Source organism: Hemibagrus wyckioides, linkage group LG03 (assembly GCF_019097595.1).
Source record: "Hemibagrus wyckioides isolate EC202008001 linkage group LG03, SWU_Hwy_1.0, whole genome shotgun sequence".
NCBI lineage: Eukaryota > Metazoa > Chordata > Actinopteri > Siluriformes > Bagridae > Hemibagrus > Hemibagrus wyckioides.
Genome location: NC_080712.1, coordinates 31,334,401 through 31,353,959, shown reverse-complemented (window position 1 = coordinate 31,353,959; position 19,559 = coordinate 31,334,401). Strand labels below are relative to the sequence as shown.

Sequence of the window (19,559 nt, the reverse complement as noted above, 5' to 3'; positions counted from 1 at the left end):
TTATGATTTGGAACTTCATACTTCAGGAGTCTAGGTCATACTAACAATAACAAACAAAATGTCCTATTTCCTGCTCTCGTAAGGTTACAGTGTTGAACTACACATTGACGTTTTCGTTCCTTTTTATAGAAGACACTAAGTCACACAGTCATAAACCATATCACCAGAGAAATGGAGGCAGTGTGAGGCAGATTATATTTATAGAATACATTTTGGATAAGACAGATGTGCCTGATTTCCGACTGGAATGACTGCAAAGATTACATGAGGTGTGTTCTTTTATAAAGGAACACAGAGGTAGAGTATGTCATAAACTAGAAACTCATTCTACATGCCATCTGTAGCACCATTAATGACACCACTAATGATAAACACCACCCATAAGTGTACTGCTCTGAGACACACATGCACACACACACACACACACACACAGAGAGTTTAAACAACACCATCCACAGCTCTCCAAGATCCCTTTACGACATGCAGCAAGAAAAAAAATCAGTGATAAAAGTTTAATCGAGCCATTGTAAAGATGCAGGAGTGGAGAGTGAGACTCCAGAGCGAATGTAATTATTACGTGCCAAAATGTAGCTTCCAGCTATAGGCTATAGCAAGAAGACAACCAATACAACATATGTGATAGATCAGCAAATAAATATAAAGCATCATGCACTTTTGCCAAATAAATAAGCAGATGGATATTATTATTATTGTTATTATTATTATTATTATTCTTATTATTATTATTATTATTATTATTATTATTATTATTACTATTATTATGTGTCTAGACATGTAACATAAATAGTATTATTATTATTATTATTATTCTTGTAACATGTAACATTCCATTCCATTGTCTGTACCATTTATCCAATCTATCATCGGGTCACAGGGTGCCTCTCTTGAGCATCATTGGGCATCAAGGCAGGATACACCCTGGACGGAGTGCCAACGACATGTAACATAAATATTATTATTATTATTATTACTACTACTACTACTACTACTACTACTTCAGAGTGTGTAGCAACTTATAACTATGAGCCTGAATATGGAAGAATCAGGTGACTAAACCTCATACTGAAGTATACAACCATATGCATCTGTGCTGTTTGACATCGTCCGTAATTTCCTGCCTTTTAAAGCAAGCACCCTTATCCATCTATAGTGTGTTGTTTTTATTTATACGTGTTTAACATGTCATCTTTAAAGCCATCACTTCTTCTTACAAGCAACACGTACAACAAGGGCATTAATATGTAAATGTGCCATTTAGCCCCCAGGCTCTCAAGCACAAACAGAATAAAAAGTGTGCCCAGGTTGCAAATGACCCTCCTGAGCACAGTGCTAATTGAGGCACTGTTTAACTAAAAAGGCATAAACACACACAGTTTGTCTTAGAGAGGAAATGAAAACAGAGGCACGTGAAAACAGGGAAATTTGGCACAGGATGAGTCGATTCGATTTTACTTGTAGAGTGCTTTTAACAGTAGACAGAGCAGCTTTACAGAAATATACACATTCAGGATATACAATTTTATTTAATATTTCATTTTTTGAAAATAAATTTATTCCCTTAAATTTATTTGATGTGTTATGCTGTTCTTGATGTGACCGAGTGGTGTTAATAAATTTACTCTCTCTTCTCGGATTTGTGACCTGAAGATGTAGCTGTTTCATCAGTTTGTCAAGAGGGGAAAAAGGCACTACGAAATCACAATGATTTGTGTCACCAATACATTTGCATTGTCCATGAACAAACCATACTGGACAATGAGCTGTCTGTCTGTCTGTCTGCTCTACATTAGATGAACTACCTAAGCCTAAATATGTCGATCCCCTGGCACAGGACTGCCGAGATACAGTGCGTCTCCGGCTACATCTGGCCGATACGTAGATGGCTCATAAGAGACAAGAGGTGTGCATCTGTCCACTTGCAGAGCTTGCCCACAGATCTGCTTGGTGGCTGTTTTATATCAACTATCATGTGGGCACAAAAAGCCACTGAGATTACATCAGGAGACTAAGCTCTTCTGAGTTCTACACTTCATTGCAGTGTTGCATTGCAGCTCTTCTTCATTTCAACCCTGTTAAAGTGCTCACACTTCTCATTCCAGGGACGTCTGCCCATTTCTGTTTATGCTGCAACAAAGCAGCATAGGCACTTACCTTTTTTTCATATATGGTTCAACCTTGTCTACTGTTTACTTCATTCCATACCCAGTGCAGCCAGAGATAAATGATAATGAAAGATGCTTTCATCTTTCATGGTGTGGAATTGATCACTCAACTCCAAATCTAGTCCTGGGAAAACAAACGCCACACTATCTTACCCTGATAATATCTTTCTTAAACAGTGACTCAGTGGATTAGAATGCTATGCTTAGAGTCTTGAAACAACTTCCTGAAATAATCAGCAATACAATAGTGGTAAATTAGACTGGTATGATATAGCAGGGGACCATATTGTAGGCTGTAAGGAGTCAGGGTCAGAAGTGTACAGTGTTCTGTAAAGAATTGAGCATTACTGAGAGAATTCCAGTCGATTTGAAGGAAACTTCCAGAACGCATGGAAGACGAATAGTTGCTGTTCGATCAGATGATGTACTATATTCATCCTTTATAGTGAATTAAAATCAAATGATAGGGAAAAAAAACTGTCCACAAATCACATACAATCAAGACAACATACACTATATTGCCAAAAGTATTCGCTCACCTGCTTTGACTCGCATATGATCTTAAGTGACATCCCATTCCTAATCCGTAGGGTTCAATATGACGTCGGTCCACCCTTTGCAGCTATAACAGCTTCAACTCTTCTGGGAAGGCTGTCCACAAGGTTTAGGAGTGTGTTTATGGGAATTTTTGACCATTCTTCCAGAAGCGCATTTGTGAGGTCACACACTGATGTTGGACGAGAAGGCCTGGCTCTCAGTCTCCGCTCTAATTCATCCCAAAGGTGTTCTATCGGGTTGAGGTCAGGACTTTGTGCAGGCCAGTCAAGTTCGTCCACACCAGACTCTGTCATCCATGTGTTTATGGACCTTGCTTTGTGCACTGGTGCACAGTCATGTTGGAAGAGAAAGGGGCCAGCTCCAAACTGTTCCCACAAAGTTGGGAGCATGGAATTGTCCAAAATGTCTTGGTATGCTGAAGCATTCAGAGTTCCTTTCACTGGAACTAAGGGGCCAAGCCCAGCTCCTGAAAAACAACCCCACACCATAATCCCCCCTCCACCAAACTTTACACTTGGCACAATGCAGTCAGACAAGTACCGTTCTCCTGGCAACCGCCAAACCCAGACTCGTCCATCAGATTGCCAGATGGAGAAGCGCGATTCGTCACTCCAGAGAACGCGTCTCCACTGCTCTAGAGTCCAGTGGCGGCGTGCTTTACACCATTGCATCCGACGCTTTGCATTGCACTTGGTGATGTATGGCTTGGATGCAGCTGCTCGGCCATGGAAACCCATTCCATGAAGCTCTCTGCGCACTGTTCTTGAACTAATCTGAAGGCCACATGAAGTTTGGAGGTCTGTAGTGATTGACTCTGCAGAAAGTTGGCGACCTCTTCGCACTATGTGCCTCAGCATCCGCTGACCCCGCTCCGTCAGGTTACGTGGCCTACCACTTCGTGGCTGAGTTGCTGTCGTTCCCAAACACTTCCACGTTCTTATAATACAGCTGACAGTTGACTGTGGAATATTTAGGAGCGAGGAAATTTCACGACTGGATTTGTTGCACAGGTGGCATCCTATCACAGTTCCACGCTGGAATTCACTGAGCTCCTGAGAGCGACCCATTCTTTCACAAATGTTTGTAAAAACAGCCTGGTTGATGAAAACAAACTGCTTGATTTTATACACCTGTGGCCATGGAAGTGATTGGAACACCTGATTCTGATTATTTGGATGGGTGAGCGAATACTTTTGGCAATATAGTGTAGCTATAAGGGACTTCTATGTTATTCAATGGCTGAAGAGAAATTCATATCCAAAGGTTCATATACAGAATTTGCTTTTATAAACATAATACATAATCTTATGTTTAAATGAATTTTTTCTTATCTTTTAATCCTGGACATTCAGGTCAAGTCAATACCAAGACCTGCAGCCCAGTACGAGGGTGATTCAGAAACTTACGCAAGCGATCACAAGGGAACAATGTTCTGAACAATGTGAGAAGAAAGCAGGAATGTGAATCTCATTTCTCTTATTGCCATGATTTATCTGATATGCATTTCATTTCCTAACAGGATATTGCCTCACCTCTTATCAAGAAAAGCTCCAAAGGAAAACAACAAAAAGGGAGATGGTGCCTAAAAAAAACAAGGGTACACAGCGAGTGTATACTGTAAAGAGAAGGGAAATCAACAGCAGTTTAATAGCAGACTTAATGAAATGTGTTTTTGTATCAGGGCCCTCTGAGTTCCTCAGTCTGGTTCAAGCGTAAAAACACCAGGCCTGTGTGGTGAACAGGCCGCCATGCCAGTTTAGTGCATTTTAAGGGGAGTGTTAAAATTTTAATTAGAGTTCATTTTCCCTGAATCTAATTAGAAGTATGAGAGTGGGGGGAACTGTTGGTTGAGGAGCATTAAACACAAATGAAAGCTGCTTGCTTTGGTGCCTGAATGTAATTTGGTCGTGCAGAAAAGGTTGCAGGCACTCAGATGATCTTCGGTTAAATGTAGAAAAGCTGAAACAAGGAGGAGAGAAAAGCAGGCTGTGTGCGACAGGTGGGTCTAATTACCCAAGCAACTAGAACAGGAACAAGCTATTAACACGGCAAATAAATAAAGAAGTGAAACACTCTCAAGAGAGAATCTTATTTCTTGAAAATGGACTGTTGGAGAAATTTATTCCAAAATGACTTGCAGTTCGATTTTTATATGCTGTAGATAATTAAAATTATGCAGGCTGCACCAGCAAAGATCGTGTGGATGCATTGATGTTGCATTTGAAGTAATAGAGAATACTACAAGAATGTTCCCATGTTCCCAAAAAGGTGCACATAAGATATTTTTGCTATTTAAAAAACAACATAATTGACTGAACATTCAACGAATATAATGTCCATAAAACATTCAGATAATCTAGAGTCTCTAGATTCAGCTACACAGGGACTCAGCTACCTGATGAGCTGCCTACTAAGAATAGACAAGACAAGATAAAACATAGAGTACATTTACTCTAGCTGATGCATGATCATGCCCCATTGCCACAATCTGTCACATGCTGATGCAGCTAAAGCAGAACATTTCCATTTAATATTTACCCTGTCCAGCTTTACTTTATCTTACTAAAATTGGGTTTTGTTTGCGGTAACATCAATGCAAACAGTATGGTAATGTTTGCTGTTGTCTGAGAATATTAGCTGAGCATTGGGATGGATTCGAAACATGAGCCGTCAAGCCACTGTGCACCTTCTCCAGGTTGTATAAGGTTAACCTCGTCCATCCAAGTGGAATTAGTTAAGAGGTCCTAATTTATGTCCGTTTCTCACATACGTTATACAGGTGATTCTCCGTGTCTCTGGATAATCACTAGAATTCCTTTTCCTTTTAGAATTCCTTGAAGCTAGAGCTGACTTGCGAGAACTCAACAAAAAATGTTCCAGAGAAAGATGACTGAATGAAGACAGTAATCACTGTAAATACTGTGTTATAAATAACTTCATGATTTTGTTAAAAGGTCTTGGAATGCATGCACACAACTGAGTATCCAGGTGGTTCTCACCTTTCCTGATAATTACTGTATAAGGGCTCTAAAGAACCTAATTTAGATACCTAACCAGTGTTGCCCTAGGAATGTTGTTAGAAGTACATTTTTCAAAACATTTCATTACAGCATAATCTTCCTGGAACATGTCATTACTATATTAACGACTTTCTGATTCTTTGGTAAAAAAAAAGGGGAATAAATATTTTTCTAATACTAAAGAATCATGTTAGTCATCTAACATTATGCATCAGGCAAAGGTTTTTCTATCTGATTCAAATGCTGGAAACACACTCGATTATTCTGTTCTGATTAGCAATACAGAAGCCCTTCCAGTAAGCCTTGCTTCTGTTGATTACAAAATAGCCTAATTATGCTGCTTAATGAATTGAGAAAGTGGCTTGGACTTTGGGACAGTGTTCCAGAGGTCGAGATAGATGTGATTCGGGCCTGCAGAGTAGACAGTGTTGCCAAATATTCAGGCGAGAGCTTACACTTACTGAGTTATGATACAGATGGCCACAGTGCATGGAGGCATAGCACAACCCGGCAGAAGCGCCATTTTTAAAATCAAACTGGAACCAGAACATGTGGAACCAGTCCAAGCAATTACACTCTCAGTTTCAAGTCAGACAAATAAAGTTCTTGGACCCCTGACCAGTGAAACGTGGTGAAATGTAGCAAATGTGAAAAGACTGATAAAGAAGACCGATGGCTTAAAACATCTGATTTTATCTTTCCAAGTCAATTAAGCAATATCGGATCTCTTGTGTTGACATCCCTCTTTCCTTCCTTCACTTCCTTTCATCGCTGTCACTCTGGCTTTGTCCTGCTGTGTGAGTAAATTGTGGATGTGCTCCAAAAAAACATCCTTAAAAAAGCACACTACATCTGGATGCTTCATCAGCATTCTGCTGTTTTTATAATGATAGCTAAACGTTCCTCTCAGAAATGAAAGGTGATCTGTAAATCACACACTTATAATCCTCATAAAGCCGCACCCTTCAAAACACGCACTTGTCTGCCAAAGGCAACTTAAAGTCATTTAAAAAACGCAGTAGAAGTGCTCTTTTTTCAGTGACAGCCTGACAGATAGTACTTAGGGTTTAATTAAAACTGGGTAGTGGCTGTATAAGTATAGTACATACTTTAAAATCTTCTTGGCAATGCTTCTTTTAAGCTGTCCATAACAAGTAATGTCTAGACATCAAATCAAAGCATGCCTTAAAATCAAACCTATCATACCGCAAACCAGTGCATGTGTAGCACTAATTGTTCCTTTAGTAAGTGGGTCGTGAACACTGCAGTCACTTCCCTTAATCGAGTGTACATGTAATAAAACGCTACCTGTGACATCATGGTTTGAAGTTTTTTGAGCCACAGGCTAATCGTAAAACATCGCACTATGACAACATAGTATGAGGGAGAAGAACAAATTCTCATTGAAACACTAACCGGGACACATGGCATACAGCTGTTTATGTTCTCAATTAGGTGTGTAATGGTATATCGGTATGATACTGTTGACATTGTGATAAACCAGAACAGGATAATGATGTCACAAAAAACTGTAAATCGACACGCTATACAATTTTTGGAACAGCGCCAACTTCTCTAATTGTTAATTACCTTGTTTTTGCACTACAGACTATGGATGAGCTTTTAATATTTACTTGGCAGAATTTCTTGATTGTGGTTAAAGATTTATGCTAATGAGTCAAAAACCAAGACTCAAGTTGATTTTTGACACGCCTAAAGACTTATATGATTGGTCAATGATCATTATTGCATGGGGGAGGGTGTAACAGTAACTGTAGTAACTTGTAGTAATCTGCATATTAGTTTACAAATTGTTGCACTGGTACGCAACTATAATATACGTATAAGTATAAAAATCTTAATTCAAACCTTCTAAGTATCTTTTCAATAAAATTCTTTATAGGTTCTACTGTTTGCCGTGTTTATTTTCTTTTATTCTTTAATGATGAATATATGTAGAAATAAAAAGCCAAAACAAACTAAACATTTGCTAGCTACTCTAAGCATCCATTTTGCTTCAGATCAAGGTTGAGTGATCACTCTGAAGTGGGAAGTAGAAAGTCTTTTGTCAGAAAATCCCATGTTTAACCATAATGATTTTTTGTTTTATATATACACATGCACCGATCAGCATAACATTCTGAGCAGTGCCAGGTAAAATGAATAACACTGATTAACTCCTCATCATGGCACCTGTTAGTGGGTGGGATATATTAGGCAGCAAGCGTATATTTTGTCCTCAAAGTTGATGTGCTAGAAGCAGGAAAAATGGGCAAGCCTAAGGCTTTGAGTGAGTTTGATGAAGGGCCATATTGTGATGGCTAGACCACTGGATTCAGTTCTTGTTGGGTGTTCCCAGGCTGCAGTGGTCAGTATCTATCAAAAGTGGTTTAAGGAAGGAACAGTGGTGAACCGGCGACAGGGTCATGGGCGGCCAAGGCTCATTGAGGAACATGGGGAGCGAAGGCTGGCCTGTGTGGTCTGATCCAACAGACGAGCTACCATGCTTCAGGAATGGTTTGATGAGCACAACAACGAGTTTGAGGTGTTGACTTGGCCTCCAAATCCAGATCGAGCATCTGTGGGATGTACTGGACAAACAAGTCTGATCCACGGAGGTCCCACCTTGCAACTTACAGGACTTAAAGGATCTGCTGCTAACATCTTGGTGCCAGATACCACAGCACACCTTCAGGGATCTAGTGGAGTCCATGCCTTGATGGGTCAGGGCTGTTTTGGCAGCAAAAGGGGGGTCAACAAAGTATTAGTCAGGTGGTCATAATGTCATGCCTGATTGGTGTATAATATTATTATTTCTTGTGTAACATAACTTGCACTCAAGCCATACAGACATTTACAATATTGTGCACTGTATTGTCTGGAAATTAAAGTACAAGCATTGCACAATATTCAAAATGCAATGAAAATGCTTTGAAATTTCAACCGGTACTGTGATGTAGCTGTGGTATTATATATTTTTTAATCATTATCATACAAGCTATTTTAATTGTCATTTAAAAGTCATTTCATCTCCCGTATTCGTAATTTAATTGGCAATGCACCTTTGACTCCAAAGCAAACAGAAATATAAGAGCAGGAATACCTACAACATAACAACTCTCCAAATGTTCAGCCAGCACCCGAGGTCAGGGGTCATTTCCACACTTGGCTCTCCTGCTTGCAGAAAAATGACCTGGAGGTCATATCCAGGCAGTGTGAGAATTTGTGTGTAAGTGGAAGGCGAATGTAGAGGGTTTCTTGTCAAGTAATGGTGGGGGAGAAGTTTGCTTTTTGGGAGGTCTGCTCTGGTGTCTCCAGCTCTTATTACAGACACATGGATGGCACAGGCTCAATCACTTCACACTCTATAGCACAGACGTCTCTGAAAGGTCTGGTATTTACTTGTGCGTCAAGGGTGCATTCCAGCCTCATCAGTGTCTCAGTTATATCTCAGTCACTCACTGCGTTATTCATGAAGCACTTCATACAAATTTCAGATAAGAAGATCTGCATGTGCTTGAATGTTGCACCTAAATGGTATTTGAAGACATATTCATAAATGTGCATAATGTTCTCTCTTTTTATACTGGATTTTAAAGAATCACATTCACAAACCACATATAACTCGATCTATCTAGCAAACTTGAGCGAACCTGACAGAACTTCTGAGAGGACTTTAAGGCTTATTCATAAATGTTTGTTCACTGCTAGCTCTTTCCAGCTGGCTAACATGAGCTAAATTGGCAGGATTTTATGTCATAGAAATGTACATTAGCTGCTCGATATAGCCAGCTATTATCAAGCTAAACTGACAATATTTCTGAGAGGATTTTATAAGTCATATTCATAAACACTTATTCACCCCTAATTCTATCCAGCTAGCTAACTTGTTGCTAATTTAGATTTAGTAATTAAAAGTGCTAACTGAATACATTATGAAGTTCAACAGTATAAGTTCTTTGAATAATTTCGTAAGGCTTAGTTTATGTGTATATATTTTGTATAATAAACTTTAAATTTTTACTGCAAGTGAAATAAAATTAGGATATTATATGTTTATATCTTTAAAATGTACACAATTCAAGAGTTTTTGTTAATATATGATATAAACTTTGGTTAATACGGATTATTTGGAGTTTTAGACTTTTAAAAAAATATCAGTTAACATAACCACTTGAAAGTTAATGTTACTGGCGATGAATTAGTGTTGAAGTACAGTCAATTTGAAAAATATTTTGTCTCATAACCTTTTCTATTGGTCACACAATATTTACTAGCTCAAAAATTTCTAAATAATATGCCTGAACATAATAAAATGAATAATATGTCAGGAGGTTAAGGCTAATAAATCCTCACGGCCTAAAATCCAAGCTGTACTAAAAAGAACTGTCTAATGTGGAGCGAAATCCACCCTCGGCTCTAAGCAGGTGCTTATATAAATGAGCCGAGCTGAAAGTTAACTGTGGCAATAAAACTGTAATTGCGCTCTACAATTGTGCAATACAAGGTTTTCGTCATGCCACACTGCACCACTGGCCTTTCAAATGAGGTGCAAGGTACCAATTAATAGAGTTGTGTGGCAAGCCTTGCTTTTAAATAAAAAATGGTGGCGTGTTTCGAGGGCTTCACCCAAATTAGGGGTCCAGAGTGAAATATTCTGGGTGACTGTAACTATAGAAACGCTCCAAAACATATGTAGTCTGAACAAAGAGATGATCTAATGAGGAAAAAACATCAGCTTTGATTTTAGGGTGTCCTGCATAGACCTGTTAAAGATGGACCAGAGACAATATCCACATAATGTAGGCATGATATGGCATGATACCACTGATCAGAAGATCCCCATCACTGCTAAGCTGCCACTGCTGGGCCCTTGAGCAAGACTCTTAACCCCCTCTGCTCCAGGGGTGCTGCATCATGGCTGACCTTGCACTCCGACCGTATGGATGGGATATGCCAAGAGAGAATTTCACTGTGCAGTGATGTATATGTGACAAATAAAAGCTACTACTACTTTTACAATACTAACACAGGAATTTAATTTTTAAAATAAAACTTATTCCTAACTTTTTGTTTTGTTTTTTAATTCAACTCTAGTCTTTTCCATTTGTTGCATGATATTACCTCAGATGCCTGAAAAATGAAAAATGTCGTTTTACACTGAAGACAGCATTTTTTTAGGTCAAATACAAAACACTGTGTACTCAGACGTGTAATGACTGTTTTATACGGGCCGCTGTAGTCAGGATGAATATTAATGAGAGCGCTGTCACCTCAGTAGAACTTTCAGCACTCAACAAACAAATAATTACAGCTTCAAATTTTATGGCAACGCTTGGCCGTAATGGGAACGTTTGTTTAGTGGCGTATAAACGTTCTATAGGAACATTCTGTGATTTCGGTGAGTACTCTTGACACATTTTCACCTTTTAATGGTCTGAAAAAAACGTTCCCAGGTAAAGAAATAACAGCACTATTTAAAGCTCTGCGTTCGTTTCTCTACATCACACTACGAGTTCAGAGCCAGTAGTGATATATAAAACAGATCTCTGTTCATACGCCGCAAATCATGACGTGACAGGCATGAAAAGCGAGAACACGTCCGACTACGCTGTGTGCTTTTTTCTTTCTTTGAGAGCATTTTTAGACACAATAACACGGCAGAGATGGAGAGATAGAGCAGGAAGAAAGACTGCTCGTGTTTGAGAGCAGGGTTTTTAACTTTAAGTGCAAAAAGCTTTAAGTGCAAAGCTAAAACACGCCGAAGAACAAGACTGGAGTGTGAGGCTGACAGGGAGAAGAAGAACGAGATGTCAGGAAACAGATGAACAAAAGACAGAGAGAAAAGCGAGGGAAATAGATCGGAGTCGCAGGAGCGACTCGGATTCAGGAGCGGCCATTTTGGGATCAGGCCCTCTGTTCCAGGGAGCTTAGAGACCACACTTTATCTTCGTTTAGCAAGGATAAATAATGCGCAAGAGATCTAGCCACTTTGCTAGCTTTGCTACTATTTATACACACGTTTGAAACATTTTTTATTTGAAAATTTTTATTTTTAATTTATTTGCCAAACCAAACTTATAAAACATTATGTTTATTCCTGCACATATTATACCTTGATAAGTCTGTGTGTGTCTGTGTGTGTGTGTGTGTGTGTGTGTGTGTGTGTGTGTGTGTAGACATGGGAAGACTGCCAGATTTGACCTCAGTTGAACCACAACATGAAACAGCTTGATTACTCACTTTTATTGTATTAATATTCATTTAAAGGCCAATGCTCCTTGCACACACACACACACACACACTGAACTGTTTATGACATCACCTCTACACACATGTCTCACTCTACACATGTAAGAGCAGCTGCCTGAACTGAAGACAGAGGAGAGCAGAGAAGGAAAGAGAGGGAATGAAGCGATGGAGTGAAAGACTGAGAAAATGAGAGGGATGGACCATGGGAAAAGAGTGAGACTGGATTTTGTTTTTTTAGTATAAGAAACAGAGGAGAGGAGAAAGCAAGGAGAAATGAACATTGAGTGAAGGAATGAGAGAAGAGTAAGGGTGATGTAAGAAGCAGAAAGACAAAGAGAAACAGAGGGAAAAGAGGAATGGTGGAGAACAGGAGCAAAAGGCAAGAGAGAGAGAGAGAGAGAGAGAGAGAGAGAGAGAGAGAGAGAAGCAAAGTAAAACAAATCAAAGTTTTAGCCCCAACACAGTGTTTTTTTTGTCACATTTTTAACAGCCACCAGCCAAGTGTGTGTATTTGTGTGTGTGTGTGTGTGTGTGTGTGTGTGTGTATGTGTGTGTGTGTGTGTGAGTGTGTGTGTGTGTGTGTGTGTGTAAGGGAAGTGGACAAAGGTAGATCAGAAAGTAAAAATATGAGCCACTCCAGTAAAGACTGATGACTAATGTACAAGTCATTCAGTCTGGCTAGAAAAGCAGCGCTGCTGTAATGCTATCCTGCAGTGCCATCTACTGCTTCAGGTAAACACACACACACACACACACACAGTTCCTGACATGAAAGCTACATGTGACTGTATTTACAAGTAAGTATATATTACAATTTTAATATTTGTATTTCTGTTATAGGAAAATAATCAAGAATCACTAGCTGAGGTGAGTTATTTTCCTATAACAGCACTCCTTAGCAATTTTTCAGCACCTAAAATATCCATCATTCAGTTCCAATATACATTGCAACTATAGAAATCATAACATCAGCCATAACATTATGACCAGTGCCAGGTGCCATGAATAAGACTGATGATTCACTTCAATTCAATTCAATTCAGAAAATTTATCCTCATGGCACCTGTTAGTGGGTGGGATATATTAGGAAGCAAGCGAAAATTCTGTTGATGTGTTAGAAGCAGGAAAAATGGACAAGTGTAAGGATTTGAGTGAGTTTGATGAAGAGCCATATTGTGATGGCTAGACCACTGGATCAGAGCATTTCCAAAACTGCAGCTCTTGTGGGGTGTTCCCGGTCTGCAGTGGTCAGTATCTATCAAAAGTGGCCCAAGGAAGGAACAGTGGTGAACCAGCGACAGGGTCATGGGCAGCCAAGGTTCATTGATGCACGTGGGGAGCAAAGGCTGGCCCATGTGTGAATCCGATCCAACAGACGAGCTACTGTTGCTGAAAGTACTGAAGAAGTTAATGCTGATAGAAAGGTGTCAGAATACACAGTGCATCACAGGTTGTTGCGTATGGGGCTGCATAGCCACAGACCAATCAGTGTGCCCATGCTGACCCCTGTGCATCACTGAAAGCGCCAACAATGGGCACGTGAGCATCAGAACTAGACCACGGAGCAATGGAAGAAGGTGGCCTGGTCTGATGAATCATGTTTTCTTTCACATCACATGGATGGCCTGGTGCGTGTGTGTCACTGACCTGGGGAACACATGGCACCAGGATGCACTATGGGAAGAAGGCAAGCCGGCGGAGGCAGTGTCATGCTTTGGGCAATGTTCTGCTGGGAAACCTCGGGTCCTGCCATCCATATGGATGTTACTTTGACACGTATCACCTACCTAAGCATTGTTGCAGTACTCCCTTATGACTGTGGCCTCTTTCAGCAGGATAATGCGCCATGCCACAAGGCAAAAATGGTTCAGGAATGGTTTGATGAGCACAAATGGTGTTGACCTGACCTCCAAATTCCCCAGATCTCAATCCAATCAAGCATCTGTGTTATGTGCTGAAAAAACAAATCCAATCCATGGAGGCCCCACCTCACATCTTACAGGACTTAAAGGATCTGCTGCTAACATCTTGGTGCCAGATACCGCAGCACACCTTCAGAGATCTAGTGGAGTCCTTGTCTCTAAGGCTCAGGGCTGTTTTGGCAGCAAAAGGGAGACCAAGACAATATTAGGCAACACCTTCTGACCAATCAGAATCAAGGCCTAAATCACATATGTACACACTATTCTGCACTACTGTGCAGTATAAACAGAATATACTAAAGTCATGTGGTCACACTTAAAATTCCACCAAGAAAAAGAAGTGCACTTCAGGTGCCTTCAGAGGAGCAGGGCTACCAGGTGCTGACGCTGGGTGAGAAACAAATCCCAAAATGGAATTCCATCTTACAAATGTATTTTAAATTAGCTCACACTGCGTGATTTTTCAACAACAGTACTGGATAAAACGGGTTAAATTCTGGTGATGAAGTCAACCCTTCTAAAAATCATGCACTAAACAGAAAAGGTCATAGTGCATAGTGTGTAGTATGGCGTTTGGGACACTGGTGGAAGCTGGTGATCACTGGTATAGAAATATTATTTACTTATTCTGTGAAGAATGGAGGCTTTAAATTTTCCGTTAGCGACCTCTAGTGGTCAAAACAATATAGTACCTTAGTACTGTTTCACATGAGAGCGCTCTCAATAGGCCAACCCTTGTTAGATTCCTGGGCAGGGCGCTAACCAGGGGAAAACACAATAGTTTAAAGACTATTCATGTATAGAGATATCTTTCTGATATCTTGTAACTTGCTTAGAAGATCTGATAGCTCAGATCTTGTGTAGTTATAGCTGATGTTGTGTAGTTAAAATCTGCAAAAAGTATACCCTGTACAGTGTTTTTTTTTTTTTGGAAAAATGGAATGCTTATTCGTGGTCAGAGTATGTTCTCCTCATGTCAACTTCTCTTTTGCAGTGTGTGTGAAGAGTATAGATATAACTTGAACCATCCATCCAAAACTAAATCCTGCCTTGAAGCAATCGCTGAATGAGGTTTTGTCAATAATGTTATTAGAGGAACACAATACAGACTATTGATGTGAAAATTTAGAATAAGACAATCAACAGAATTCGAGCTGTTTGTACATATTTAAAGAGAGATGTCATTGTGTATCAGTTAACGTCCAAAAGTTCATATTTTAACAATATTGTGTTGTCACAGGTGTTGATTTCTTTATAATGTCTACATTATTGTCAACAAGCCATGGCTAGGCATGCATGTATATGTCATCTTGTTGCTGTTGTTTTTTTTAAAGTATGAAAACCTTTATTCCCAACTTTCTTGTTTTTTTCTCTAGTTTTACTGGATCTGTTATCTTGTTTTAATTTATAGTTATCTGATTCATTCAAAAGAAAAAAAGAAAAAAAAAACGTAATAAATGCATACTTTCTTGGAATATAGAGTTTTATTTGTTGAGAGAATGTATTTCTGTTATCTGTGTTCCATTTTTTCTGTTTTGTAACTTTTGTAAATTCATATTTTTTTTTTACATTTAGAATAAAATAAAATGTAAGAGAAGTTTAAATATATCCTGGATTACAAAATAATGTTTTGTATAAATAGCTTGAGCTACACTGATCAGGCATAACATTATGACGACATGCACATAAAAGGTCCCCCTTTTGCTGACCAAGATGTTAGCATCAGATCCTTTAAGTCCTGTAAGTTGCGAGGCCCCACCTCTCAACTTACAGGACATCAAGGATACTTAAAGGACTTAAAGGATACTTTTGATAGATACTGACCACTACAGACCAGGAACACCCCACAAGAGCTGCAGGTCTGGAGATGCTCTGATCCAGTGGTCTATCCATCACAATTTGGCCCTTCGTCAAACTCGCACAAATCCTTACTCTTGTCCATTTTTCCTGCTTCTAACACATCAACTTTGAGGACAAAATGTTGACTTGCTGCCTGATATATCCCACCCACTAACAGGCGCCATGATGATGAGATCACTTCACCTCTCGGTGTATATTAAGACATATACTGATTACGGTTCCTGTATATATTATATATACCACAACTGAAGCAGTTATTTTTCTTGGGGATCTGACTAAGTAAAAGTGTGAGTTGTGAGTAGTCATAACTGATTATTATTATAAAAGACAATTTCATGCAAATATATTATTAATAAATAAGTGGATTTCAGAATTGGATTGAGTTGTTCATCCTGGTAGCCCACAGAGATGAATATGTGTGTATGAGTAGGAGGGATCAATTAATGCTACCCAAAAAAAAGAAGTTCATTAACCAGCGATAAACGCAAAAGCATACATTAAGAGAGACTGATTCGATGCAAACTCTTCTGCTGCACTTCACTTTGTCCTTTCAACATCACTGACAATTTTGGGCGACGTTATCAGCATCCAAATTCCTGTGTCCTTCATCTCACTATGACGCGTGTGGAGAAATCTACCTCCTCCCGACGTCCTCTCATTTACATTCTAATTAAGGCAGCGTCCACTCAACACGCATCACTGACCGATTCCACCTTTAAACAAAGCGATGAGGAGAGGAAGAAAAAAAGAAGATTAGAACATTGTCTAAAATGTGTCTTCATTTTGTTTATTATGTGCACAAGTGATAAGTCAGGGTTAAGTTCCAGTGACAAATACAAATAGGCAAAAAAAAACAATATAGAGTCCAACAGTAAGGTGTTTTGGTGACCACAAGATTCCAGAACAGCTTCAATACACCGATGCATCACATCTACTACTGGAGAAATGGACACTGATTTTCACAACATATTCCACTTTTCACAAGGAATGCAACTTACTCAGTCAAATTGGTGAATCTATTTTTTAAATTATTATTGTATTTATAGAATTTATCCTATATTGGGTGAATTTAACATCATTTTAATCATAACACATAAACTAAACTTATGAATTTATTTATTTATTCTCATTAAGACCTGCAGCATCATGAAGGATTTCTCTCACCCTCCCCTCACATGACCTGTTCATGCCACACTCAACACTTTACTGACCTTTCAGTTAAGAGATCTTTTTTTAATGGAAATATTTCAGTTAGTTGACATTTCACCTGCTTGAAGTGGTTTGCTGTAGTTGTGTAGATTTATCAGTTTATAGCATGTCTTGAGTGTCTTTAAAATACAGCAGAAAACCAGTGTCTGCGTTTAATTTGGAGATTTGTCACGAAAAACTTCACAATTTCTTAATATTTGACAAATATACACCAGTTGGTCAGAATGTTTATTTTCTCACTGGAGTCTCGCCATGGAACACTTTTATTCTCGCGCTCAGATGCTTAAGCGTGCACGTGGCGGAGCTTTGACCATGGAAAGCCAAAGGAGTCACAAAGAAACAACACACAGTTTTGGTTAAGACTAAAATTAAGAAATCTATACATCCTAATTGAATTATTGTTTTGGGGGGAAAATGACAATAGTGTGGCGGGTTTAAAATGTTTGCACTCTATATTAAATGTGATATTAAATGTTATATTTCTATCACGTTTGCTGTCGTCTGATGCTTTTTTAAGATTATATGTAGCACCGAAATCCTGAAAGAACATTTAATTTGCTAATGTTTTATCATTTCTGCTCTCGGTACAACGTGGCTGCTTGTCGGGGGCCTATTTTTCACAGCGGAAGGGCACACCGGTTTCTGTATCTAAGCATTGGTGGTTCAGTGGTAGAATTCTCGCCTGCCACGCGGGAGGCCCGGGTTCGATTCCCGGCCAATGCAACAAATTTATCTTTTTTTTAAAAAAAAAAAAGCCAAAGGGTTTATAAATAATAATGCCATAGTCAAGCTGTAAAGTTATTTGGTACTGCTTGACGTTCTATAGTGTATTGGAAAATTTGACAACTGTGTGGTGTGTACACTTATTTGATGTACATGAATGTGTAATACTTGACTACTTGTGACTAATTTCCCAGCCAATGCAAAACTATTTAGTTTTTTTCTATTATGTCATTTATCATATTCTTAGTAACTGATATCTGGTGCCTTTAAAATAATTAAATCATAAAAAATACCAGATGAGAATAAACAATGTGCTATTGTTCCTTCATCACTTCAGTGCTATAACAGCTTTATACTGTAGAAACAAATCTACTGAACATATCTTTCTCGTTCATTTTGTTCTACTGTCTCATGTTTTTTTGTTCACTAAAGTCATATGACTGGTTCTGGAATGGTTTTTCCTGCTTTTTAAAAACTGCATTAGAGTTAGGACTTTGAATGAGAATCACATAAATAAACAATATGGTCCTTACTTTGAGCCTGAAGGAGAGTGGTAGACCTTCTGATTCTGAGTGAACTGATTCTGGCAGTTCTTGAATGAAATGAAAATACAGTAATCCTCCACTATATTTTCACACTTTTTCTGCAAGCCCTATTATCTTTCTTGCAAACAAATTCACCAGACATTCTCTTTGCCTTACACTGAAGCAGTATTTGAACAATTGAACAGTATGCATGATGATGCCTCTGTCTCTCTCCCTCTACTCACAGAGCAGGCGACTCACCATTTTTCTCACAGGTGATGCTGTACTGGTTGAAAAGCCTCTCAGAGGGCTTCATCTCATTTCACCTTTTCACATACATATATAAGAAGCTTATTTATTAGCTTTTAAAACTAGGACTGCTAACATTCCTAGACACTGGTTTTGTAGACTCTTTGAACAAAAACTTGCTCACACTGTGATCCTGATCCTGACAAAATTTTGCCTTATGCAGTAATGCCTTGACTTACGAGTTTAATTGGTACTGTGCCCGAGCTCGTAACTCAATTTGCTCGTATATCAAATAAAATTTTTCCATTAAAATGAATTGAAATGCTATTAATCAAACAAAAAACCACACCAATTTTTTTTTTTTGTTACGTGTTTTTTAAATAAGAAAAATGTACTTTATAAATAACAAATAATGTATAAAACAATAATAATACATAATAAAAGAGAATGTAAAGAAATAAACTGGTTTTATTAAGTGTATTTACGTTGAAGATCAGACGAAGATGCTGGCGGAGGTGAAGGAGATTGGCGGAGGAGGTTGGCGTTTTTCATTTTGTGCTCTATCGCTTAACTTAACTTACTCGCTACACACTTAATGCTACAGTTAATTGCTAAATTTAACTTACACACTATGCTACACTTTATCGCTAAACTTAATTGCTACTTTTTTATTTATTTTTTTAAAAAATTTCACTTCACTTAATCATCTTCTTCACTGTGCCTTTTTCGCCACACTTTCCTAGCTTTCACTTGCAGGGCGTTTCAATAAAAACCTGTCCAAGGAGGTTTGTTTCTTCCTCCCTTTCAAAATGTTTGGAAAATGAGTGAGGAAGTGTCGTTACACAGCTCTAACGCACGACCTGGAGAGATAATCTCCGTATCTTAAAGCAAAAAATCGACCGAGCGACGGCTCGTATCTCAGAAAACTCTCGGAAAAAGTCACTCGTAAGTCAAGGTTTCACTGTATATATAAATCTGGCGCCACCTACTGGTGAAATGATTTAACTTATGGTAAGGGTCACAAAAATCAGTCAATTAATCTATTTCAGAAAACTGTAG

General features: G+C 38.7%; 1 non-coding gene across 1 annotated transcript; it reads left to right on the top strand.

Moving 5' to 3' along the window:
* The first annotated feature begins 17,656 nt into the window (after positions 1 to 17,656).
* Positions 17,657 to 17,727, top strand: trnag-gcc (transfer RNA glycine (anticodon GCC)). The gene has a single exon. It is a non-coding gene; the product is annotated as a tRNA-Gly (tRNA).
* The last annotated feature ends 1,832 nt before the right edge of the window (positions 17,728 to 19,559 follow it).